Raw genomic sequence first — 26,944 nt, 5'->3', positions numbered from 1 at the left:
AATGTGATAAGACTTAAATAAGCTTTGCTTTATTCTCATTCTTAGAATTACTTTTGCCCTTAGTAGATATGATATGCAAATTTTGGTGAGAAAAACTTAAGAATAGATAATTAATTCACATGCAACCTTGCCTCAAACAAAATTGTGGTACTTCGGTGGTGGGGGATTTGAAACATGAGTTCCTATCTGGTCTTTCTCTTGAAAATTTTATCTGTTTTTTGGTGGAGGTGGAAAATTACCTGTTGATCAGCTTTTAATTACAAGAATGTGGGAATAGTTTTCTCCTTCTTACTTTTTAAACACTATTATGACATTTGGAAATATGTACTTTACATTTTCAGTTATGTAGTCTGTCTTTGGAAATAATAGTACTTTGGAAGTCTGCTGTCCAATATTTTTTATTTGTCTTTCTTTAATAATGCCTGACACCTGCTTAAAATTCTTGAACTTATTGATGTATTACCCTCTCTTCTGAAAACAACATTTTGACCAGTTTCTTTTAAAAAAAAAATATTTTGGAAATAGGAGAAAAGGCAAAAGTTCAGCTTTATTCTCACAAACTTAAAATTGTTAGATTTTAACAATTTTATTTTATAAGTAAATATTTATAAAAGAATTATTTTATATGTACTATGTAATAACATGTTATATGCATTATGTATATGTATATGTAATAATAATATTACTATTATATGTAGTAATATTATAAAAAATAACAATGTTATTTTTAATATATTATTGTCATATGTCTTATTTTATAGAAAAAACAACATTTTAAGGATTTTCAGCTAATTTATATACAAATTTAATAATGAGTCAATTCTCTTATTTAAGAATAGCATAATTGTGTTTATTTTAGGTATGAGAAAAATCATAGAATATGAATGACGTTTTTAATAATCACCCCTCAATAAACTATATTTTTCTTTTAAATACAAGTTTGATTGGCCCTCTACTTAAAAGACAGTATAGCAAATGTTCAAGAGTTGACCTCTCTCCATGAAGTTATGTCTTGTAGGAAATATCTTTTCATAAACATTGAAAATTATATAATCAAAGTTGATAAAATTCTAAACCCAGCCATACTATTAACTTGCAGTATGAGGTTGAGATATTCATGACTCTCCGAATAAAAAGGATCACCTAGAATGCTCTGTCACATTCCCATTAGGTAATTCCATAACTCCTGTCCCAGTTCTTTTCATTTTCAGTCTGCCTTGTGTTGAGATGCAATAATATTTCCAATAACTCTAACCTGTTGGTACACTAATTTGTTTAATCACATAGAATATGTTGATTCATTTCAAAAGACAGCTATCATATCTTCACTAAGAATTATATTTTTGAAGCTAGACATTTCAGTCTTCCCAATTGTTCTTCATAAGGTGATTTCTAGAATGATTATCATCATGCTTACTCTCCTCAAAGATTATTTGAGTTGGTTAATGTTGTTAACCAGGATTGGTCTCAGAACCAATCACACTATTCATTACCTTCTGTGACAAGCACAGAATGGGGCAGTCATTTCTCTTTGTGGACAGAGTGTTGCATTAGGAAATATAGGATTGTATTATATTTGGGGGTAAGTTGAGCATACTTTTATTATGTATTAGAACAGCAGAAAACTGAAGTTTATAATTGAGTTGCATAAATGCCATGTATTCCCCAATTTCCCCACACTCTTCTTAGAAGTTGACTCTTTGGTCGTAAGTGTAGGACTACACATGTATTCCTCCTACAGTTATCTTTTTATATTTTATTTAAGCCTGATGCTATCAATTTGGGATCTTAACACTATCAAGGTGATTCTAAGAATAATTTGGTTTTTAAATTTTTTTTCTCTGTCTATAAACACATGGTTGACAATTTTATAAGGATGTTGTAAAAATAAAATACTAGAACAAGATATTTGGGAGGAAAGGAGAAAACTGGAAATGTTTTCATACATAACTATATTGTGTAGATAAATCTCTTCTTAAAAGTACAGGAATGAAAATATTTTAATTGTAGCATTCAGTTATGTTGAAAATCTAGATTATAATACCATCTAAGTTAAACATTTTTGTATTTTAATTATACTGGTGCACAATCTCTTATCTAAACCCCTTGTGTTTTAGAGTTTCCCCAATTTTCTGTATGTGTACAATGTATACTATGGAACACTCCACTAGCGAGATTCTGGGAAGCACCCTATAATTATACACTTTCATATTTCTGAAGAGAATTCTATGAATATTCCTACTGTGTGGAAAATATAAAGACTATAAATGACCTCATGTTATTATGGTCTGGTTTTGCCACCAATCAAGTTTGCAATATACTTACAAATAAATATCAGTTTTCAGAGTATTTGAGTTTTGGAATTATAGATTAAGGATTATGAGCCTGTACATTTAGATGGTTATAGTTCCAATCTCTTTTATAAATAGTTTGACACATTTTTTCAATATTTATTTGTATTCCACTATTAGAAATATTTAATACCCCTAGCAATCCACAGGTCCTTAAAGATAGTGATGGTCCTGCCATTTGTTAAAGCAAGTATTTAATAACCTCATCTGTAACTTTAGGGCTATAAGTTTTTTGCAAGTAATAGAGGAATATAAAATTCTTCTTTAATTGGTATCTTTGAATCTTTTAAAATATTTTGTGAGCAATGTACCTGCGCTGTTTGGTGGCATTGCATTTGACATTTACCTGGAAGGAGAAAATGACTCCCATAAATGTGAGTTTTGAGGCAGAAATAAAGTATGTAAAATTGAAAACTACTACAATAACATAAAAGTAAAATTTGTTTTAGCAAACATGGGATAGAATTCAAAGCAGAGTCAAACTTTATGACATATCATGTTTTCAATTGCCTATACAATAGTTTTTAGTTGTTGATGATTTAGTGCTTTGCTTTAGTCATTTTCTCTCCTATAACATTTTTTATGAACAAATGCAGCAGTGATTTTAGCAATCCTAACCATGAAAAGTATTTTGTAGTCATATTGTTTACTTTTTCATTATGTGATGGAGTGTAACTGTGTTTAACAAGGACTGATAATTCATTCCACATTCTAGGCCTGATGTTTCTAAGCTATACACCGATTTTCTACCTTTCTAATGCACAGATCCATTTAATGTTCTATGGAACCTGAGATTCAACATGCCCAAACTCAGTTATCATCTGCCTGCCACTCGACCAAATCTGCCCTAACTCCTCATCCAGACAGCTGAGAGTCCTCATAGCTGATTGCTTTCTTCCCCATCTCTGAACTGGGCCATACTGTTTTTTTCTCTTAAATAATCCTCAGATCTCTCTATTCTTTTCTGTTCTTTGCCACCTGACCCTTAATTTCTTTTTTTGCTCTATCTCCTAACATTTCCACTTTTGTAAATGTGTCACATTGTTTGCTTGAATAATAGCACACTGCTTGCTGTGTCCTGACAAACATCATGCTATTCCAGTCTTTTTCCTTCAAGCATATTCCTTTCTGCCCATAAGTTCTTCCTCAATATCTTTGTCTGGTTCATTTCTCATCCTAGCCAAGAATTTGTCTGTTCTAGGAAGTCTTCTCTGAATTCCCAAATACATGTCTTCTGTGTTTCTTACCATTATCATTTTATCATTATATTATCTGTTTATGTGTCTGTTTCCCACCCTAGACTATAAGCTCCTTGAGAACAGGAGTATATCTCAATGACCTACAACCCTCTGGATCAGCAGAGTACCGGGTCCACAGTGAGGGCTTTTAAAGTAAAACTAAACTAAATGTATATGCATTTTGAGGTAGAAAGAGGAAAAAAATTGACATAGGAAGATCTGGTTTGTAATGTGTTTCTATCATACATTATCAGCTTGAGTCAGGACTTCAAATTGACATGCTACAAAAAGTGGTTAATACTAATACCTCACAAGGTAGTTTGTGATGATTAAGGAAAGTAATATAAGTAATTGATGCATTTATTTATGAGGCATTAAATATGGAAATGCTTGCATTTGTTTCATCCAGAATGCTAAAAGATGAACTAATTTCTGCATATGTATGTCAATGAGTATTAGAATAATTTGCTAGGAATACTGATAAAATAAACAGTCTTAAACATTTTTGAAAACAGAGCAAATATTTACCAATTACTAATATGTTCACTAAGAATATTTAAAGGAGAGGTAAGGGGAGTGAAACTTCCATTGCAAAAAGTCGTTAGATATAAAAGTTTAAAATTTCTTTTCAGCACCTGATAGAGCATATATTGAGGGTCTTCTGTGTATTAGTAAATGATTACATATGTTGTAAAGGGGATAGAAAAAAAGGAACATAGTTTGGTTCCCAGAGAACTTAGGAAATAGATATAAATGGATCCAAATTAATATAGTACCAGAAGATTATAGAAGTACTGTAAGTATTTGCACCATAATACTGATATGTTATTAACTACAGAAAGTTTCATGTGGAAAGTGATATTAGAGAGATATTTTTAAGAAAAGGTTAGAAAGGGCTAGAGGGTATTTCGCATCAGACAGTACAGTTGTGCAGAGAGGACCCTGCTCAAGGACACGTGGGGGATTAAAGTTCAGCCTGTGTTCTGCTTTCCAGGCTAGGCTTGGTGTTCCTAATTTGCATAAAGGAGACAGTTGATCTAGCAGTATACCTGGTTAAAAAGAGAAGAGTAGATAGGAGTTAAATAAGGAGAATAACTAACAGATTGTTTGTTGAAGGGCTGTAGGGTAGGAATGAAGTTTTGTATAGTGACAGTGGAGGATTGCAGCCTGTTCATACGTGTGGTGAAAGCTAAGGACAGACATTTGTATACAGGGTAATCAGTAGAAGTTTGAGTGAACTAGTGACATGATAAGGCAATAATGAAGGAATAATATTCTGCCATTTTGATCTAGGAGAGGTTATATAATACTCATGTATCAGTTATCTATGGCTAAAATAATGCTATGTAACAAACAATGCAAAACCTCATTGTCATGCAAAATAATGGGTTTATGGAATTCAGCTGACCTTGACTTGGATTGATCTTGGCTGGGCTCACTATGCCACTGGCTGGCTGAAAGTTGGCTTAGTCAACTGTATGTTAACTGGCTATCTGATCTAGGATGGCCTTAGCTGCACCAACAGGGGCCCCTCAACTCTATTCGTGTGTCTAATCCTTCAATAGGCTAGTCTTTGCATGTTTTCATGGTGATGGCAAAGGAGTAAGAGCAAAGCAGAAACAAGCAAGTACTTTTAAGCTTCTGCTTGGGTCTTTTTTTCTTTTTTTCTTTTTTTTTTGTAATACCCCTTGGCCAAGCCCAGAGACAGAGTGCAAAGCAATGCAGCATCACATGGCAAAATTACAAAGACAGATGAAACACAGTTACCATCATTTTGGTCATTATTTATGTTAGGAGAGCTTACTGTGATAATGTAATAGTTCTGGTGAGGTGTGGGAATTTGAAATAGCATTGTGAACCTTGAAACTAAGAAAGACATGTTAATGTAAAGAATGTTGAGGAGAAAGAAAGGACATAGCCAGATAATGAACTAAATGGCCATGACTTTGGACTTAAGTTAGAAGATCTGAATTTGAATTGGAGTTCTTCCACTTATTAGCTGAGATACCATTGGTAAGTAACTTGACTTCTCTGAAACTCTGTTTCCTTAATTGGAAGGAGGGGATGATATCTACCCTAAGAGTAGTTAAAAGGAGGTGTGTGTATGTGCTTCAGAAACCCTAAACATTATAAAATGTCACCTGGTATTTTTCATAAACTGGGATGTGCCAGTATATATTCTGATGAGGAATTAAGTTAAAAGAGGCTACTTGTGGAGAAGAGGGATACATTTATATTTTAACATCTTAAAATGCAAAATATTTAAGTGAAACTTACAGGGAGTTACAGAAGTCACTTTTATTCTAGAGGCGCTCTACCTAGGTATCTTTTGGGCTTGCTACTTACTAGCTTAATAACCTTGGTCAAAGTACGTAGTTCAAATAATGATAGAACCTGCCTCATAGGATCATTATGAGAAATAAATGAGCTGGAACATGGCAAATGATCAATTCAGTGCCTTACAGATAGTACATGCTCAATAATGTTACATGCAGCTTTTGATGCTGTTATTATTACCATAGATATTATCATCATTATCCTTAGCCAAACTTAACTGCACAGTTTTACTGGGTAATAATGAACACCAGCACAAGTTGAAAGCACTAAAAATCCTTACTCTCCACAATCTTTATCAAATTTTGTAAGTTCTTTGATTGATCATTCTTTAAGGAAAAAAAAAATCTTAACTACACTCTCTTAAATGGTTTTCCCAAATTCTTCACTTCCTCAATGGCCAGTCTCACGTCCCTTGATTAAGTCAAACAACACCCTTCCTGTTGTGCTAAGAAGATAACATCTGGATTGAGCTCCTTCCTTTTCAATGAAACCTAATGCCACCACACCACATACACAAGAGTTATAACCCTCGCTCCTGTCAAAAAGAAAGATGCTGCATATTTTGCTACCTCTGATTATAGTTATTCTATTCTTTTTTTTTTTTAATTTTTATTTATTTATTTATTTATGGCTGTTTTGGGTCTTCGTTTTTGTGCGAGGGCTTTTCTCTAGTTGTGGCAAGTGGAGGCCACTCTTCATCGCGCTGCGCGGGCCTCTCATTATCGCGGCCTCTCTTGTTGCGGAGCACAGGCTCCAGACGCGCAGGCTCAGTAATTGTGGCTCACGGGCCTAGTTGCTCCGCGGCATGTGGGATCTTCCCAGACCAGGGCTCGAACCCGTGTCCCCTGCATTGGCAGGCAGATTCTCAACCACTGCGCCACCAGGGAAGCCCAGTTATTCTCTTCTTAATGTGTTTCTCTTTCTTCCAGTTAGGTATTGTTCCCCTGGCCAAACGAAATGGTATTCACCTGCAGCCTTTATTTCCTGTTATTTATAACCCTTTATTTGTCTTTCTTTATATCTCTTTGTTTGGTGTGGTCATGCCGTGTGGCATGCAGGATCTTAGTTCCCTCACCAGGGATCGAACCCATGCCTCCTGCAGTGGAAGTGTGGAGTCCTAACCACTGGACCGCCAGGGAAGTCCCTCTCTTTTCTTTTTTAACCCTTATAATCAGGCTTCTCTCATCACCATTCTCCTAAAACTACACTCCTGTATGCCACCAATGGGTACACGTTTTGCAAATCTAGTGATCCTTTTTCATTCTTCATGTTCCTTGGCATCTTTGTGCCAAGTGATGCTATTATTTCATCTTGAAATTCCCATGTCCTTAATTCTTCATAACCATTCCCCTCATAGGCTACAAGGTATGTTGTTCTTCAGTACTCACTCTTTTCCCACATACCCCCATACACTTATTTATACCCATACTCATCTTTATTTACCTATGTTCTCCAATCTTAAGCATTGCCTTTCTTGTTTAAGACCAATACTTCCCTCCAAATCCTTGATCCCCTCCTTTTCATCTCCTCCTTTGACTTTTTTTATCTCCAGCATCTTCAATTTCTCCCTCTCCCTCTCAACTGGCTTTTTGGTAACATATTCAAATCTATTCCTTAAAAGTAAATGATGGCAAGTACAATACCAATAAAAGAGTTCCTTAACACTGTGTCTCCACTTAGCTACCAATCTATCTTTTCTTTTCCTTTATTTCCCAACTTGTCTATTTTCACTGTCTCAATATCTTCAACTTCTATTCACTTTTTGAGCAACTGCAGTTGGGCTTCTCCTCTAACACCTTGCTAAAAATTACACTACCAGTAACTAATTGATGAATGCAATAGGTTTGTTTTATTAAAATTCACTGCAAAATTTGACACTGTGATTAACTCCCTTCTCAAAAATTACTTCCCAAAACAAAACAATAAAAAAAAAAAACTATTTTACTCTCTTAACTGTTATGACACCACATTGTCTTCATTCTTAAGTCTTTTTGACTTTTTTCTCATAATTTTTTTCTGTGAGCAATTCCTCATCTAGCCACTTTTTAAACGTTAAATAATAAATAGAAGATGAATGATAGTAATAGCTAACATTTCTGAACACTCTGCCTATGCCAGGCAATGTTTTTATTTAAGCATCCAGATATTAAAATGGAAGTCTTTCTGTTTGAGGGGAGGCTAAATAAGTGAGGTACAAGACTTTATTTGCAGGATGTGCTAACATATAATCCAACTAATAAATCCAGTGTTAGGTAAAACTCTATTTTAAGACTCTACAAAGGTTGGTAAAGTTAAAAGAGAGACAGAACTGTTTTGCATAGCTGTTGGTCTGCTGTGCATAATCTCCTACTCCATGTATGAGGCATGGGGTGATTCCTATTCAACTTAGCCAAGTGAGAAGGGCTTCAGGGGAAACATTCTGAGCTTGATGGGTTTCCTCCAGAAGCTGGAGAATATAGAGGCTGAAGTCTGAAAGTCACAGCCGTGGCTGGAGAGGCCCCTGCCTCTATGGCAGATTGAAGAGTCATTTCTCAGATAAACTGCAGCTCCTCCAATATCAAGACAAAGGTTAATTTTTTGAAGAGCAAATGGTTCCCTCAAAAGGGGATATTACTTAGGGTTATCTTCGTGTAAACCCACAGACTGAGTAGACTGTTAGAAGCCCAGGTTTCTAAATGGTGAACAATGAGTAACAAATTGGGAGACTGATTTCAAAGAAGAAACTGAGAGCAAGTCAAGTAAAACTGGGGAAGAACCTACAGAGGGGTTCTTTGAGAAAGCCACGAACACGCCCCAGAAGAAGGCTCATTGATTGTGTATTTGCCATTCAGAAAGCCCTGATCATAGATGACAACTAGGTCAGCCCATATCACTGTGATCTTTCTCCCCAATTTCCCCTTCCCTGGCCCTGATTCTTAGAAGGGTCAGAAACTGTTGCTATGGGTGGGGGATGTCAGAGTAAAGAGAGACCACCATGCCCTCATCCTCCAACTCAGACCTACTTCAAAGCTTGAAACAAGCCTGAACTACGTGTGAAGGGTGGGGGATGGCACATCTTTAGGTTGGATAGGAGCTCAGAACTAGTATATTATACAGCCCTATATTGAACCAGACCTATGAAATTGTTAGACTGCATAATTTCAGAACAAAAGGACAGATGGTTTATTTTCTAAGCATGAGCAGAAAAGCTAAGACATCTGGCTGAAATTTCATTTGGGGTTAATTTCTTCACATGAGGGAATCAGAGGAGATATAATAGTATTCATTTCTGAAACCAGCTCTTTCATTAAACTGGTTAGATGTATTATCTCAGTTAATCCTCAAAACATTCCAATTGTGGTTGTTATCATTATTCTCATTTTAGAGATGATAAAAAACTGAAACTTACTAGGTTAAGTAACCTGTTCAAACAGAATTTCATTCATGGCTTACTTTTGTTTTATTCTAAGCCATCTTCTTTACTTCATTATGTTCATCTAGATTTAAAGAAGTATTAAACATCTGTAGAAACCTTTAAGAGACATGGGCCACTGAAAGCACTTATCAGGACTACTCCTAAGTTCTAATAAGGAAAATTTTATTAAAATAAAATTATTATTAATGAAATGTGAAATGATTATTAGAGTTGGTATAATTATACTGAATATAATTATTCAAGGATCCCAAATCCTCATATTTATGATACCATGAATTTGCCTTTTTATGTGCCTTTTTTTAATTTAATAAGCAAGACAGTATAGGCTTCAGGGAAAAGTATTTAACTAGAAATTACAATACCTGGATTTCAGTTTCAATTTTGCCAAACCCTGTGACGACAGAAAACCATTGAACTTCTCAGGCTTCTGTTTACTTACATATAAAAGATGGAATTCTAGTACTGTTTAATATGTTGTATACTTTTGCCAATTTCAAATGATTATAAAGGGTATGCACCTTAGCTTTATTTATTCATAGTCATTTAATACAGAATTATTATTTATTCAACAAATATTTTAGGGCCTGCTCTGTGTCATGTTCTGTGTTTACAGTATACATATATATTTTTTTTAATTTTAAGACCTTGGCCAATTATGGTTTCTAGGAATATGCTGTGGTAATAAGAATACAATGCCTATAATCTACTGAATATTATATTTATTTGTAAATTCTCTGAAACTATTGTTTCTAGTTATTTTATTGCCTTTTATTCTCTATTGTGATGAACCGTCCATGTTCCTAGAATAGGCCAGTTCCCTCTTCTGTGTTCTAGATCTCCTCCCCTCTTGCTATACTAGGACAAAACATTTTCCCTCTTTTTCCTACATCATCAATGTTTCCATCTGTAATGGATTATAACGAATAGCATTAAATATGCTTATATTTCTCCCATTTAAAAAATCTATTAACAACCCTGCTCTACCAAGCTACCACCCCATTTATCTTTCCCTTTACAGCGAAAGTTAAAAATTTTTTTTCCTATACTTGTTCTTTCTAATTTCTCTCCTCTCATTTCTCTTGAATCTATGCCACTCAGGCATTCACCACATCAACTTCATCTAAAATGCTCTTGCAAACATTATCTATAGCTTCCATATTGCTAAGTGCAGTGATCAATTCTCAGTCTCCGTTCCTGCTTATTAGACGCTTTTCTTGTACTTTTCTTCATTTGGCTCTAGGACAGCTCACTTGCCTGGTTTTTCTCCTACCTCACTGGTCACTCCTCAGTCTTTATTGTTAGTTACTTCTCATCCTCCTGACTCATTAATACTTGATTACTCCAGGTCTCAATACCTGTACCTTTTCTCTTTCTATCTCTATTGACACCATTGATGATCTCTTCCATCTCCTGGTTTTAAATACCACCTAAATGTTGATGACTCTGGAATTTATGTTTCTAATCCAGACATTTCCTCTGACCTTCAGACTCATGCTGTCAAATGCAGAAATTTAACATGTCCAAAACTGCGTTCATGACCTTCATTTAGTCTTCTGCATCTCAGTTAATAGCAATGTCAATCTTATGTGGGCTTAGGCCAAAACCTTGGTGTCTTATTTCTTTCACATTCTGTATTCAGTTTAGCAGTTAAGCCTCTCAGTTCTATCTTCAAAGTATGTATAGAATTGAACCACTATAATCACCTCTACAACTACATCTTAAGAGTAAGAGTCACCATCTTTTCCAAGAGATCAGAATTTTGCTAACTGGTCTCCTTGCTTGTATCCATGTACCTTATCAGTTTACTGCAAAAACAACAGCAAGAGAGATCCTGATTCTGATAAAAGGTAGGTCAGATTTTGTTTCACATCTGCTCAAATCTCTGAAATGCTTTTCCATCTCAATGTAAAAGCCCAGGTCTTTAAACTGGTTCAGAGGTCTAACATCTCTGCCTCCTCCTCTTTATCCGTCTGATATCATCTCCTGCTATTGTCTAGCTCACTCACTCTACTCCTACCATCCTGATGTTCTTGTTTTTCAACATGTCAGGCATTCAACTGCCTTAGGGACTTTGCCCTGGCTCTTCCCTAGGCCTGGGAATGTTGCCTCCCCATAAAACCATGTGACTTGCTCCCTCAACTCATTCTGAGCTTTACTCAGCTATCACCTTCTCAGTGAGGCCATGCCTGATCACTCATTTAAAATTATAATAGCCCCCTCCTTAATACTCCCAGTCCTTCTTCTCTGCTTTTACTCCATAGCACTTATAACCATCCAACACAGTGCATATTTTATTTCTTTGTCTTGTTTATTATCTCTTTCTCCCTCACTAGATTCTATTCCATGAAGCCAGGGGATTCTTTTTTACCAGTTCACAGCTGTGCTTTCTGCCTACAACAGTATCTGGCATTTAGTTGTTGTTCAAAAAAACTAAATAATAAAATGAAAGCAAAAATTATTCCTTTGCTTTTTGAACACATTCTCTATATTTTGTACTTATATGGCAAGTCATATAGTCATAAACATGTTAGATAGCATATATTAAGTATCTTGTTAAAACAAAAGAACAAATACAATTTATAAAGCCTTATGGCTAAAGTGTTTATAATGCTAAAGTCATAGTATATATGAGTCTGGTGTTAATATTACACCTCAAAGCCCCTTCCAGAATGAAGTGAGTTTTATATCAAGAGGTGGTGGCATTTTGAATATTTTACAAATCAGAGCATGGGAGATCAGAATGTAAATGACTTGCTTTGAAGGTATAAATAAGGATATTACTCCAAGTTCTTTTGACTTCAAATTTCATTTCTTTTAACATTTTTCATGCTCTTTTACTAAGGAGTTTACTTCCGAAATTAAGCCAGCTTTCATAAAAGAAATGGTATAAATAGTTTTGTGATGTTACAAAACTACTACCACTGTTTGACATCTATACCTGACTTTCATTTTATGGAAAAACAAAGATAAAAGTAGAATGTTTGAGTTAGTTTTTATTTTTGAAGCAGTTTATTTATTTATTGTTTTGCTTGCTCTCATTCTCATTCTCTAAAAATAAATATTAAGAGAAAAAAGCCATTAGTATTCTCAAGATGAATTTCTAACCTGAGTTTTCCAATAAATTTTATAATGTACTTTGGTATACTTAATATTAGCACGCATATGATTCATTTGTTTTTTGTTAATCTTTGAAGAGAAAATCTAGATTCAGTAACAAAGACGTTGAAATTCACACTATTTACTTTTTCCTGGATATTTCTCTTCAGAGCCTTATGGCTCAAAGCTAGGTAGCAACCATAAAAATGCTGTAGTTTGGGAAAAGAGAGAGAGTTTAGAACTACAGTTGTGGAATTCTTTTAAAACATGACTATCACACCCTAGCTAATTATATCATACATCTTTGTATTGACCTCTGCAATTTAATTAGTTTACAAAATAGTAGCTCTGTGTTAGCTTATGCTGCATGGCCCTTAGTAAGCCCTTAAAATTTCTTGTCTGATTATTTAACAGTCTTAAAGATTATGCGATTTAATCTTATTGAAGATTAGCAGGCCAAAGGTACATAGGACTTGAATTTTAAATTATACTTTGTATTCTAAACCAAGTTTTATTTGTGGTTCTAGTGATTTTTTTTACATAAAAGTCTACTAATTTCCCCCAAACATGACAGAATTTATTGAGTGAGATTCTGAATAATAGGTAATTTCTTTCTTGATCCTTGAATTAGGACACATTCTCCCAAAATGAAATTTTTAAATTCTTCTTTGCCTCCCATAAAGTGAGATCCCTTATCCTGGAACTTGGAATGGGTACTATGGGAACAAAGTAAATCTCTTCTCTCTTGGCTCTTATCCCCTCCTCCCACCCCTCCCAGGAGGTGTTCAAGAGATCAGATCTCAGGTTGCTTTCAAAGGCAGGTATAAGAATTAACAGTTATTCCTCAAGTTCTTTGGCAGAAGATTTCCGCTTTGAAATGCTTCTTTGACTGCAAGCCCATGTTAATTTTGATGTTAGAGGAAATTGTTGAAGAATGGGAATGATTAGAATTTGACACTACATTGTTCTACAGTAAACTAATTTTTCTGGTTATTTTTACCTATGATTCTTTTTATGCCCACTTTTACGGTACGCGGTACGCTGCTTTAAGATATATATTTTGGCTCAAATTTTTTTCTATTCCTGTTAGAGTTTAGAAAATTCACTTCTGTTTTGGTGACTTATAGTAGATTTTTAATTGACTAAGTTAAAAAAATACTGGTTATTAATTTGAAAGTTTTTCATGATGAAGTTCTCACCTAATGATCAATTAATTCCAAATAATGGCAATATTATTTTATCATTGTTAATTTTATGTATGGGAAATATTATTTAACAATTCTTATTTAAAATGTCATTTAAAGATTTTATTGCCTGATATATTCTGTCATCAGAATGTGGTCTTATGAACTATATTCAGTCTGTACAAAATATTCCATGTCAGTTTACATTGCTAGAGATAGAAGAAACTTATCTACTAGCATCTTTTTCATAGAAAAGATGTGATTTCTAAAATCACATTTTTAAAAGTAACATTGTTAAGTAAATGTAACTTTTCTTTTAAAAATGTAATTTCATTTTACAATTCCAAGTCTAAAGTTCTACGTTGGTATAAATCACAAGTTTTAATGACTCCCACTATGATTATAGAGTTCCTATTTCTCTTTACAATTATATTAATTTTTGCATATGTTTTGAGGCTTTTATTAGTTGCATTCAGCTGAATCATTGTTGACTTCATGGCCAGTTTAACCTTATGTCATCATGAAGTGTCCTAGACAGGCCTTTTCTCATAAATTCTATTGTGTCTGATTTTAATAGTATTATAGCAGATTTCTTTTTTGTTAGTGTTTGCACTGTGCATCTTTTTCTATCCTTTTACTTTCAATGTGTCTGTGTCTGTACATGTATCACAAATAGCAAATAGTTTCTGGATTTTATTCTGGATTTTATTTTTATGCAGTCTATCAATCTTTCTTTTTAAATTATTTGGTCTCTCTATATTTACTGTGATTACCTGTATATTTGTACTTAATCTACTGTCTTACTAAGGACTTTTTATTTTCTCTATATGTTTTGCATTTCTGTTATTAACATTTCATGTCTCCTTTTGAATTGATTAACTATGTTTTTTTATCATTCAATTTCCTCCCTCTATTACTCTGGCACTTTTACACTCTTGCTTTTCTTCTAATAGTTAATGTATAAATTACAACATCCGTCTTCAGTGTACCAAAGTGTAATGTTTTGGTTTTTTTGTTTTTTTTGTTTTGTTTGTTTGTTTTTAATTAATTTTTATTGGAGTATGGTTGCTTTACAATGTTGTGTTAGCCTCCACTGCACAACAAAATGAATCAGCCATACACATACAGATATCCCCTCCCTTTTAGACTTCCCTCCCATTTCCAAAGTGTAATGTTAATGTGTACTTTTCCTACCTTATATTTCCATGCGTATGATGTGAAGATATTATTTTGTAGCTGTCTAGAGGCAATATTTCCCTTAGATTTATTTATACATTTACCACTTGTGTTACTAATCACTCTTTCTGGATCTCAGATCTTACATCTGAGGTCATTTTTATTCTACCTGAAGAGCAGCCTTCGATATTTTCTTTAGTGTAGATCTAAAGATAAGTAATTTCTCAGCTTAGGGCTTTCTGAAGATGCCTTTATTTCACCTTTATTCTTGAAGGATGTTTTTGCTGGATATAGAATTTTAGGTTAGTGGTATTTTCTTTTGGCACTTTTAACATATCATTTTATTCTGAACTTCATTGTTGCTATTGAGAAGGCAGTAGCCAATTTAATTGTTGCCTCCTTGAGAATAAATTGTATGTTTTTTTGTTTTTCCTTTTGGCTGCTTTAAAGAATGTTTCTTTTTTTTAAGAAGTTTTACTATGATGATCTTACAATAAAATGTATTTATTTTTTCCTGTTTTGTGTTCATAGGTATTACTGACACTGTAACTTAATGCCTTTTATTATTTTGGGAAAATTTTAATTCATTTTTAGAAAGCATTGCTACCGTCAAATTCTGTTTTTCCTTTCATTCTTGAATTCTACTTCCCGTATGCTTATTCTTCTCATTTTGCATTCTATGCCTCATATACCCTTTCTTTATTTTCTATCCCTTTGTCTCTTTATGATTTATCAGGAATCTTACTTGTACCTACCTTTTTGATTCACCAATTTTCTCTGCTGTATCTAATTTGTTGTTGAGCTCATTTATTTGGTTCTTTATTGTGTTTATTGTCCTTTTCAATTCTACAGTTTCCATTTGTTTTGTCTTTTAATTTTCAGTTTCCTGTGAAAATTTACCATCTTGTCTTTTACCATCTTGAACACTGGAAGTATATTTATTTTGTCTTTTAGATAACTTCAGTATCTGTAACTCCTATGTCTATTTCTGTTGTTTTCTGTTTCTGTTATTGTTCATTCTTATTGTCTTGTCATCTCATATGCATGGTTATTTTTGACTATGTGGCAGTCATTTTATTTGTAAAATTGTTAGTGGAAGTCATTTTAGTTATAGGATTATATTATCTTCCTCTGAAGAAAATATCTATTTATTTTGGCAAGGTGGCTGGGAAAAGTAGCGATCCTTAATCACCTCCATTCAAATAATTTCTGGGAAGATCCTTCATCCAGGAGTTAATCCTTCTAGAGTACAGCCCTTGAGAGTCTCAACTCCAAATGAGGAGGATTCACCAGGGCCATTCTATCTTGTCAGGAATTGACTCCAATTCCTGTCCCTCTAGCCCCATGAAGCTGCCAAATGTGCTGAGCCAGTCCCTCTAAACTTAGGGAAAAAGCAACTAAAAGTTTGAGATCTAGCCTTCTCCTGATCCCAAACTCTCAATTCTTTACTATCTTTCTTATTGTATTATATCATAAGTGAACCAATTTTTTTTTTAATGTGGAACATTTGTAGTTTTTCTTATCAACAAAGCTCGTTCAGCTTGCAGTATGCCATTACTAGAAGCAGAAGGCTATGAGCTTTAATGAGCTCAATAATGTAATTAATTGAAAAGACAGCTTAAAGCAATTTTCTTAAAATAAACATGCCCAGTTCCGTGAAAAATAGTAATCAATTATCTTTCTTAATTCATTTTCTGATGTATTCCTAATTTGTTACATATTCCTGCTGGATTCTGGTTGTCAGTTAACTTTCCAACAGTGTTGAAAAATCATCACTTTTCCTCCAGCATTTCCTCCTTCTAATACATCCTCCACACAGCTGCAAAATCATCTATTTAAAATTCTAATATGACTATGCTACTCCCTTTCTTAAAATGCTTCCATGTCCACAAAAAGAAAACAAAAAACCTCCAAAACTACTAGAACCAATAAACTAGTTCAGGAAGGTCACAGAATAAAAGATGAATATGCAAACATTGATTGTGTTTCTATCTAGTATCAAAAAGTAAAAAAATAAATTAAGAAAACATTTCCATCCACAATAAAGTCAAAATAATTGAGAATAAATTTAACAAAATACATAGCTTTATATGTACTGAAACTGAATAGTGAAAACACACACTGAAAATTATAAAATATTGCTAATAAAAATTAAAGAGACCTAAACAGGGAGAGACATTCCATGTTCATGTTTTGGAAGACTCAAAATTAAGATAACACATATGCACACATTGATCTATATACTGAGCACAATTCCTATCAAAAATGTCAGCAGGCTTTTTTGCAGGAAGGAGGAAGGTGATTCTAAATTGTATATGAAAAGGCAAAGAACACTGAATAGCCCAAACAAAATTGAAACATAATAACAAATTGAAGGACTTACAGTTACTGATTTCACAACTTACTCTAAAAGTGCTGTAATCAAGATAGCTTAAGGATAAACATATCCTTAAAATAGATTAAGCACAGACATAAGGATAGAACAATGGAAGACAAGAGAGTACCAGACAAAACTCTTAGATTTATGGCCAACTGATTTTTAACAAATATACCAAGACAGTTTAATGTGGAAAATATAGACTTTTCAACAAAAAATGCTGGGATAATTGGATACTCACATAAAAATATTAATTTAGATTCTTACCCCATATCATACACAAAAATTAACTCAAAATGGCCCAGAGACCTAAATGTTAGAGCAAAACTATGCATTTTAGAAGAAGAAAAATTGGAGAGAATCTTTGAGACCTTGGATTAGGCAAAGATACATGGCACTAAAAACATAATCCATTAAAATTGATATATGGACTTCATCAAAATCTAAAAATGGATACTTTATAAGCCACCATAAAGAAAAATGAAAAGACAAAGACAACTAGAAGAAAACATTCCCAAAGTATTTATCTGATAAAGGACTTGCATTCAGGATATAATAGGAACTCTCACAATTCAATAATAAGATAATTAAAATATTCCTAAACAGAAAGGGATGTCAACAACATAGTCTAATAATAGTTCCTCACTCATACTGCCCCCTCAACAACAACAATTTGGCATTCCATTCATGGATTAAAGTGCCTTTGTGGAAGCTGTGGGGTTCAGCACTGTATGCCAAGAGATCTGGGAGGAGTCTCACCCACTGTGTATTGAGTAATGGACATATAGACCCTGGTCCCAGCTGTGGACCCTGCAGTGGCCCGTGAACTGTCTCCAGCCCCTCTTGGCTGGGGTCCAGAAGCCACTGGAGAGCAATGTCTTAGACAATCACCAATAATCAAGAGAGTCTTTGTGGAAGTCCAAGTTTCCAGTGGACAAGTTGGAGCACCAACAAAATTGGTACACTCACTATGGAAAAGAGTATGGAGGTTCCTCTAAAAAGTAAAAATAGATTTATCATATAATCCAGCAATCCACTCCTGGATATATATCCAAAGGAAATGAAATCAGGACCTCAAAGAGATATCTGCATTCCCATGTTCATTGCAGCATTATTCACAATAGCCAAGATATGGAAACAACCTAAGTGTCTGTTAGCAAATGAATGGATAAAGGAGATGTGATATATACATAAAGGAATACTGTTCAGTCATGAGAAAGAAGGAAATTCTGCCATTTGCAACAACATGGATGGACCTTGAGGGCATTATGCTAAGTGAAATGAGTCAGATAAAGACAAATACTGTGTGATATCACTTATATGTGGAATCTAAAAAAGCCAAAATCATAGAAACAGATTGTAGAATGGTGGTTGCCAGGGACTGCGGGCAGGAGTGGAGAGGTAGTATGTGGAGGCAGAATAAGGAAATGTTGGTCAAAGGGTACAAACTTCAAGTTATAAGATGAATACTTTCTGGGGATCTAATGTACGGCATTGTGACTGTAGTTAATAATACTGTATTACATACCTGAAAATTGCTGAGAGAGTAGAACTTAAATGCTCTCAGCACAAGGAAAAAATAGTAATTATTTGATGTGATGGAGGTGTTAACTAATCCTGCTGCGGTAATCATTTTATGATGTTTAAATGTAATCAAATCATCATATTGTAGACCTTAAACCTACACACTGTTATATGCTAATTATATCTCAATAAAGCTGGAAAAAATTAAGATATCAGAACATTAAAAAAGTGGGCAAACAATTTGAATAGACGTTTCACTAATGATGATAAGTGGATATCAATAAACACATGTAAATCTACTCAACACCTTTAGTCATTAGGAATTCCAAACTGAAATGAGACTGCAGTTCACACCCACGAGAATGTTATAATCAAAAAGACAGCCAATATCAAGTGTTAATGATGTTGTAGAGAACCTAGAACTTCCATAAATTGCTGACTGGCATCTAATATAGTACAGCCACTATCAAAAACATTTTGGCAGTTTCCTAAAAAAGTTAAACATAAATTCCATTCTTAGAAATCTACCCAAGAGAAATGAAAACATATGTCCACATATAGTCTGTTTACAAATGTTCATAACAGCATTATTCATAATAGCCAAAAATGGAAGTGGAAAAAACATCCCTCAACTGGCAAATGTATGGACAAAATATTGTATATCCATGTCATGAAATGCTATTCAGCAACACCAATAGCAAACTACTGATACTACAGCATAAGTGAAACTGAAAACCATTATGCTAAGGGGAAGAAGCCAATCACAGAAGATCACATAGAGTATGATTCCGTGTATATAAAATACCTAGAAAAGGCAAAGCTATAGAGATGGAGAGTGGACTAATAGTTTCCTAGGGTTAGAGGTGGGAAAATGAAGTGACTGCAAGTGAGCACTAGGGATCTTGGGGTAATGGGAATATTCTAAAATTGTATTGTGGTGATGATTATATAACTCTATCCATTAAAATCATGGCATTGTACACTTAAAGCAGATGAATTTTATGGTATTTAAATTATTTCTCAATGAAGGTGTTAGAAAAATATTTTTTCACAGCTCCTAGTCCTCTAGAACAGTTTTCAAAAACTTCACTGAAAATAAGAAATCACAGTGCTTGTTGACAATGACATCATCTTCTCTGGATATTTCAATTTCATATTTTTAATAATCACCTCAGATAACTCATATAATTAGATTTGGAAAACACTAATATGGAAGATAAATTATTAATCTTCTTACTATATTTCAAAATCTGATTTCAAATCTGCCTCTCTTCCTCCTAATATTCCACTGTCTGCCTCATAACTTAAATTACAAGCCTAAACTTCTTATTAATACTGTCTTGCTCAGTGTCATTTCATGTATTTTTTTTTCTCCAAATGCATTCTCTGAGAATATAGAGATTTTATCTTATATCTCTGTATCTCCCCAAACTACTAATGCAGTGCTGAGCCTGGCTTTATCTGCAGTTAACGATTGTTAGATGTTTGAAGAGGTTCACTTGGGGTTAAAGAGAAAATCAAACTGTGAGCACCAGAGGCACAGGGAGAGCACCTATCATTTTCACCACAGTATTCTCAGATCTGAGTGCTATATGCACCTTAAATAGAAAACAGTGGTAACATGAGACCATGGTTTTATCTAGGACAAATATTGATCATTTTCAAGCTGAGAGACACTCTATTCCTGCACTCGATGATTCTGCATATTTTCAGAAGACACAGATTCCTAATCAAAACATTATAATAAAATGTCTATGTTATAGAGAGGCATGTGACTAGTAGTAAGGGAACATAAAGGGCAGGCATGTAGGTTATCCTGGGGTGTTACTGTACTTCACTTACAGAAATGAAAAAGGTAAATGAAAGATGCCTCTGCCTTCAAGGAATGCTTAGCTTATTTGAGGTGACTGATGATTAAACCTATATTTATGATTATATATGACAAAAGTTTGACAATGATGGAAGTATGCAAATAAAGAACAAGAGCAAAAATCTCAGAGTAGTGGAATAGGGGAAAAGAAGAAGCATGTTGATCACAAATTTCCAAGTACTATATTAACTGACTCCTTCAACTGTTTTATTTTGTTCTCATGAGAGTCCAATATAAAATAAAACTTCTTTTAATTAAAAAAATTTAAAAATAAATAAATAAATAGTATGATGTTGAGGGGAAAAAAAGAAACATTATGGATTAAAACAATCTCATCAAAAAAAAAAAAGAAAGAAAGAGTACTGAAAGTAGTCCCTTTAATTCCGTTTTATGTATAGTAAGATAAAAATCTCAGAGAAGTATGTTTTCTCTCTCACACTACTGGTAAGTATCAGAAGCAGGATTTAAATACAGGTTTCCCTAATTATTTTATTTTATATATATTTATTTATTTAAAAATTTCTTTTCTTATGGTAAGGGCACTTAACATGAGATTTACCATCTTAATTTTTTTTAATGTGCACAATACAGGATTGTTAACTACAACACAATGTTGCATAGCAAATCTCTAGAATTACTCATTTTGCATAACTTAAATTTTATACCATTGCACCTTTAAAATGCAATCTCCTTTTTTTTTGAATTTTATTTATTTATTTTTATACAGCAGGTTCTTATATACATATTAGTGTATATATGTCAATCCCAATCTCCCAATTCATCCCACCACACCCCCACCTCACTTTCCCCCTTGGTTTCCATACGTTTGTTCTCTACATCTGTGTCTCTATTTCTGCCTTGCAAACCGGTTCATATGTACCATTTTTCTAGATTCCAAATATATGTTAATATACTATATTTGTTTTTCTCTTTCTGACTTACTTCACTTTGTACGATGGTCTCTACATCCATCCATGTCTCTACAAATGACTCAATTTCGTTCCTTTTTATGGCTGAGTAATATTCCATTGTATATATGTACAACATCCTCTTTATCCATTCATCTGTCGATGGGCATTTAGGTTGCTTCCATGACCTGGCTATTGTAAATAGTGCTGCAATGAACATTGGGGTGCATGCGTCTTTTTGAATTATGGTTTTCTCTGGGTATATACCCAGTAGTGGGATTGCTGGGTCATACGGTAGTTCTATTCTTAGTTTTTTAAGGAAACTCTGTACTGTTTTCCATACTAGCTGTATCAATTTACACTCCCACCAACAGTGCAAGAGGGTTCCCTTTTCTCCACACGCTCTCCAGCATTTGTTTTTTATAGATTTTCTGATGATGCCCATTCTAACTGGTGTGAGGTGATACCTCATTGCAGTTTTGATTTGCATTTCTCTAATAATTAGTGATGCTGAGCAGCTTTTCATGTGCCTCTTGGCCATGTGTATGTCTTCTTTGGAGAAATGTCTATTTAGGTCTTCTGCCCATTTTTTGATTGGGTTGTTTTTTTAATATTAAGCTGCATGAGCTGTTTATATATTTTGGAGATTAATCCTTTGTCTGTTTATTCGTTTGCAAATATTTTCTCCCATTCTGACGGCTGTCTTTTCATCTTGTTTATAGTTTCCTTTGCTGTGCAAAAGCTTTGAAGTTTCATTAGGTCCCATTTGTTTATTCTTGTTTTTATTTCCATGACTCTAGGAGGTGGGTCAAAAAAGAGCTTGCTGTGATTTATGTCAAAGAGTATTCTTCCTATGTTTTCCTCTAAGAGTTTTATAGTGTCCAGTCTTACATTTAGGTCTTTAATCCATTTTGAGTTTATTTTTGTGTGTGGTGTTAGGGAATGTTCTAATTTCATTCTTTTCCATGTAGGTGTCCAGTTTTCCGAGCACCACTTATTGAAGAGACTGTCTTTTCTCCATTGTATATCCTTGCCTCCTTTGTCATAGATTAGTTGACCATAGGTGCGTGAGTTTATCTCTGGGCTTTCTATCCTTTTCCATTGATCTATATTTCTGTTTTTGTGCCAGTACCCTATTGTCTTGATTACTGTAGCTTTGTAGTAGAGTCTGAAGTCAGGGAGTCTGATTCCTCCAGCTCCATTTTTTTCCCTCAAGATTGCTTTGGATATTTGGGGTCTTTTGTGTCTCCATACAAATTTTAAGATTTTTTGTTCTACTTCTGTAAAAAATGCCATTGGTAATTTGATAGGGATTTCATTGAATCTGTAGATTGGTTTGGGTAGTATAGTCATTTTCACAATATTGATTCTTCCAATCCAAGAATATGGTATATCTCTCCATCTGTTTGTGTCATCTTTGATTTCTTTCATCAGTGTCTTATAGTTTTCTGAGTACAGGTCTTTTACCTCTTTACGTAGGTTTATTCCTAGGTATTTTACTTTTTGTTGCAATGATGAATGGGATTGTTTCTTTAATTTCTCTTTCTGATCATTCGTTGTTAGTGTACAGGAATGCAAGAGATTTCTGTGCATTAATTTTGCATCCTGCAACTTTACCAAATTCATTGATTAGTTCTAGTAGTTTTCTGGTGGCATCTTTAGGATTCTCTATGTAGAGTATCAAGTCATCTGCAAACAGAGACAGTTTTACTTCTTCTTTCCAACTTGTATTCCTTTTATTTCTTATTTTTCTCTGACTGCCATGGCTAGGACTTCCAAAACGATGTTAAATGATAGTGGACATCCTTCGTCTTGTTCCTGATGTTAGAAGAAATGCTTTCAGTTTTTCACCATTGAGAATGATGTTTGCTGTGGGTTTGTCATATATGGCCTTCATTATGTTGAGGAAGGTTCCCTCTATGTCCACTTTCAGGAGAGTTTTTATCATAGATGAGTGTTGAATTTTGTCAAAAGTTTTTTCTCCATCTATTGAGATGATCATATGGTTTTTACTATTAAATTTGTTAATATGGTGTATCACATTGATTGATTTGCGTATATTGAAGAATCACTGCATCCCTGGGATAAATCCCACTTGATCATGGTGTATGATCCTTTTAAGGTGTTGTTGGATTCTGTTTGCTAGTATTTTGTTGAGGATTTTTTGCATCTATATTCATCAGTCATATTGGTCTGTAATTTTCTTTTTTTTTGTAGTATCTTTGTCTGGTTTTGGTATCAGGTGATGGTGGCCTCATAGAATGAGTTTGGGAGTGTTCCTTCCTCTGCAATTTTTTGGAAGAATTTGAGAAGGTTAGGTGTTAGCTCTTCTCTAAATGTTTGATAGAATTCACCTGTGAAGTCATCTGGTCCTGGACTTTTGTTTGTTGGAAGATTTTTAATCACAGTTTCAATTTCATTACTCGTGATTGGTCTGTTCATATTTTCTATTCTTCCTGGTTCAGTCTTAGAAGGTGATACCTTTCTAAGAATTTGTCCATTTCTTCCAGGTTCTCCATTTTATTGGCATAGAGTTGCTTGTAGTAGTCTCTTAGGATGCTTTGTATTTCTGCGGTGTCTGTTGTAACTTCTCCTTTTTCATTTCTAATTTTATTGATTTGAGTCCTCTCCCTCTTTTTCGTGATGAGTCTGGCTAAAGGTTTATCAATTTTGTTTAGCTTCTCAAAGAACCAGCTTTTTTTTTTTTTAAGGAATTCCTTTATTTTTATTTTTTATTTATTTACTTATTTATTTTTGGCTGCGTTTGGTCTTCGTTTCTGTGTGAGGGTTTTCTCTAGTTGTGGCAAGCGGGGGCCACTCTTCATCGCGGTGCGCGGGCCTCTCACTATCGCGGCCTCTCTTGTTGCGGAGCACAGGCTCCAGACGCACAGGCTCAGTAGTTGTGGCTCACGGGCCTAGTTCCTCCGCGGCATGTGGGATCTTCCCAGACCAGGGCTCGAACCCGTGTCCCCTGCATTGGCAGGCAGATTCTCAACCACTGCGCCACCAGGGAAGCCCAGAACCAGCTTTTAGTTTCATTGATCTTTGCTCTTATTTTCTTTGTTTCAATTTATTTCTGCTCTGATCTTAATGATTTCTTTCCTTTTTCTAACTTTGGGTTTTGTTTGTTCTTCTCTAGTTCCTTTAGGTGTAAGGTTATATTGTTTATTTGAGATTTCTCTCATTTCTTGATGTAGGACTGTATTGCTATAAAGTTCCCTCTTAAAACTGTTTTTGCTGCATCCCATAGGTTTTGGATCTTCGTGTTTTCATTGTCATTTCTCGCTAGGTATTTTTTTATTTCATCTTTGATTTCTTCAGTGATCTCTTGGTTATTGAGTAACGTATTGTTTAGCCTCCATGTGTTTCTGTTTTTTATGTTTTTGTCCCTGTAACTGATTTCTAATCTCATAGCCTTGTGGTCAGTAAAGATGCTTGATATGATTTCAATGTTCTTAAATTTACTGAGGCTTGATTTGTGACCCAAGATGTGATCTATCCTGGAGAATGTTCCATGTGCACTTGAGAAGAAAGTGTAATCTGCTGTTTTTGGATGGAATGTCCTATAAATATCAATTAAATCTATCTGGTCTATTGTGTCATTTAAAGCTTGTGTTTCCTAATTAATTCTGTCTGGATGATCTGTCCATTGGTGTAAGTGAGGTGTTAAAGTCTTCCACTACTATTGAGTTACTGTCAATTTCCTCTTTTATAGCTGTTAGCATATGCCTTATGTATTGAGGTGCTCCTATGTTGGGTGCATATATATTTATAATTGTTATATATTTTTCTTGGATTAATCCCTTGATCATTATGTAGTGTCCTTCCTTGTCTCTTGTAACATTCTTTATTTGAAAGTCTATTTTATCTGATATGAGTGTTGCTACTCAAACTCATGGAATATATCTTTTTCCATCCCCTCACTCTCAGACTGTATGTGTCCCTAGGTCTGAAGTGGGTCTCTTGTAGACAGCATATATATGGGTCTTGTTTTTGTATCCATTCAGTGAGCCTGTGTCTTTTGGTTGGAGCATGTAATCCATTCACATTTAAGGTAATTATCGAGATGTATGTTCCTATTACCATTTTCTTAGTTGTTTTGGGTTTCTTTTTGTAGGTCCTTTTCTTCTCTTGTTTCCCACTTAGAGAAATTCCTTTCGCATTTGTTGTGGAGCTGGTTTGGTGATGCTGAATTCTCTTAGCTTTTGCTTGTCTGTAAAGCTTTTGATTTCTCCGTCAAATCTGAATGAGACCCTTGCCGGGTAGAGTAATCTTGGTTGTGGGTTCTTCCCTTTCATCACTCTAAATATATTGTGCCACTCCTTTCTGGCTTGAGAGTTTCTGCTGAGAAATCAGCTGTTAACATTATGGGAGTTCCCCTGTATGTTATTTGTTGTTTTTCCCTTGCTGCTTTTAATAGTTTTTCTTTGTCTTTAATTTTTGTCAGTTTGATTACTATGGGTCTCGGCGTGTTTCTCCTTGGGTTTATCCTGTATGGGACTCTCTGTGCTTCCTGAACTTGGGTGGCTATTTCCTTTCCCACGTTAGGGAAGTTTTCAACTATAATCTCTTCAAATATTTTCTCGGGTCCTTTCTCTCTCTCGTCTCCTTCTGTGACCCATATAATTCGAACCTTGTTGTGTTTAATGTTGTCCCAGAGGTTTCTTAGGCTGTCTTTATTTCTTTTCATTCTTTTTTCTTTATTCCTTCCATGCAGTGAATTCCACCATTCTGTCTTCCAGGTCACTTATTCTTCTGCCTCAGTTACTCTGCTAGTGATTCCTTCTAGTGTATTTTTCGTTTCAGTTATTGTACTGTTCATCTCTGTTCTTTAATTCTTCTAGGTCTTTGTTAAACATTTCTTGCATCTTCTTGATCTTTGCCTCCGTTCTTTTTCTGAGGTCCTGGATCATCTTCACTGTCATTATTCTGAATTCTTTTTCTGGAAGGTTGCCTATCTCCACTTCATTTCGTTGTTTATCTGGAGTTTCATCTTGTTCCTTCATCTGGTACATAGTCCTCTGCCTTTTCATTTTGTCTATTTTTCTGTGAATGTGGTTTTCATTCCACAGGCTGCAGGATTGTAGTTCTTCTTGCTTCTGCTGTCTGTCTGCTGTCTGTCTGGTGGATGAGGCTATTTAAGAGGCTTGTGCAAGCTTCCTGATGGTAGGGACTGGTGGTGGGTAGAGCTGGTTGTTCCTTTGAGGGCATAGCTCAGTAAAACTTTAATCTGGTTGTCTGCTGATGGGTGGGGCTGAGTTCCCTCCCTGTTGGTTGTTTGGCCTGAGGCGACCCAGCATGGAGCCTAGAGGCTCTTTGGTGAGGCCAATGGCAGACTTTGGGAGGGCTCACGCCAAGGATTACTTCCCAGAACTTCTGCTGCCCGTGCCCTTGTCCCCGTGGTGAGCCACAGCCACCCCCTGCCTCTGCAGGAGACCCTCCAACACCAGCAGGTAGGTGTGGTTCAG

The 26,944-nt window shown here is 34.7% G+C and overlaps 1 protein-coding gene across 5 annotated transcripts in view; it reads left to right on the top strand.

Annotated features, from left to right (window-relative positions):
* The window catches only part of PPFIA2 (PTPRF interacting protein alpha 2), a 476,859-nt gene that overhangs the window by 6,891 nt on the left and 443,024 nt on the right, over positions 1 to 26,944 (top strand). The window lies entirely within an intron of this gene.

This window comes from Balaenoptera musculus, chromosome 10 (genome assembly GCF_009873245.2).
Source record: "Balaenoptera musculus isolate JJ_BM4_2016_0621 chromosome 10, mBalMus1.pri.v3, whole genome shotgun sequence".
In the NCBI taxonomy this organism is placed as follows: Eukaryota; Metazoa; Chordata; class Mammalia; order Artiodactyla; family Balaenopteridae; genus Balaenoptera; species Balaenoptera musculus.
This window is presented reverse-complemented; position numbering and strand designations above follow the sequence as displayed.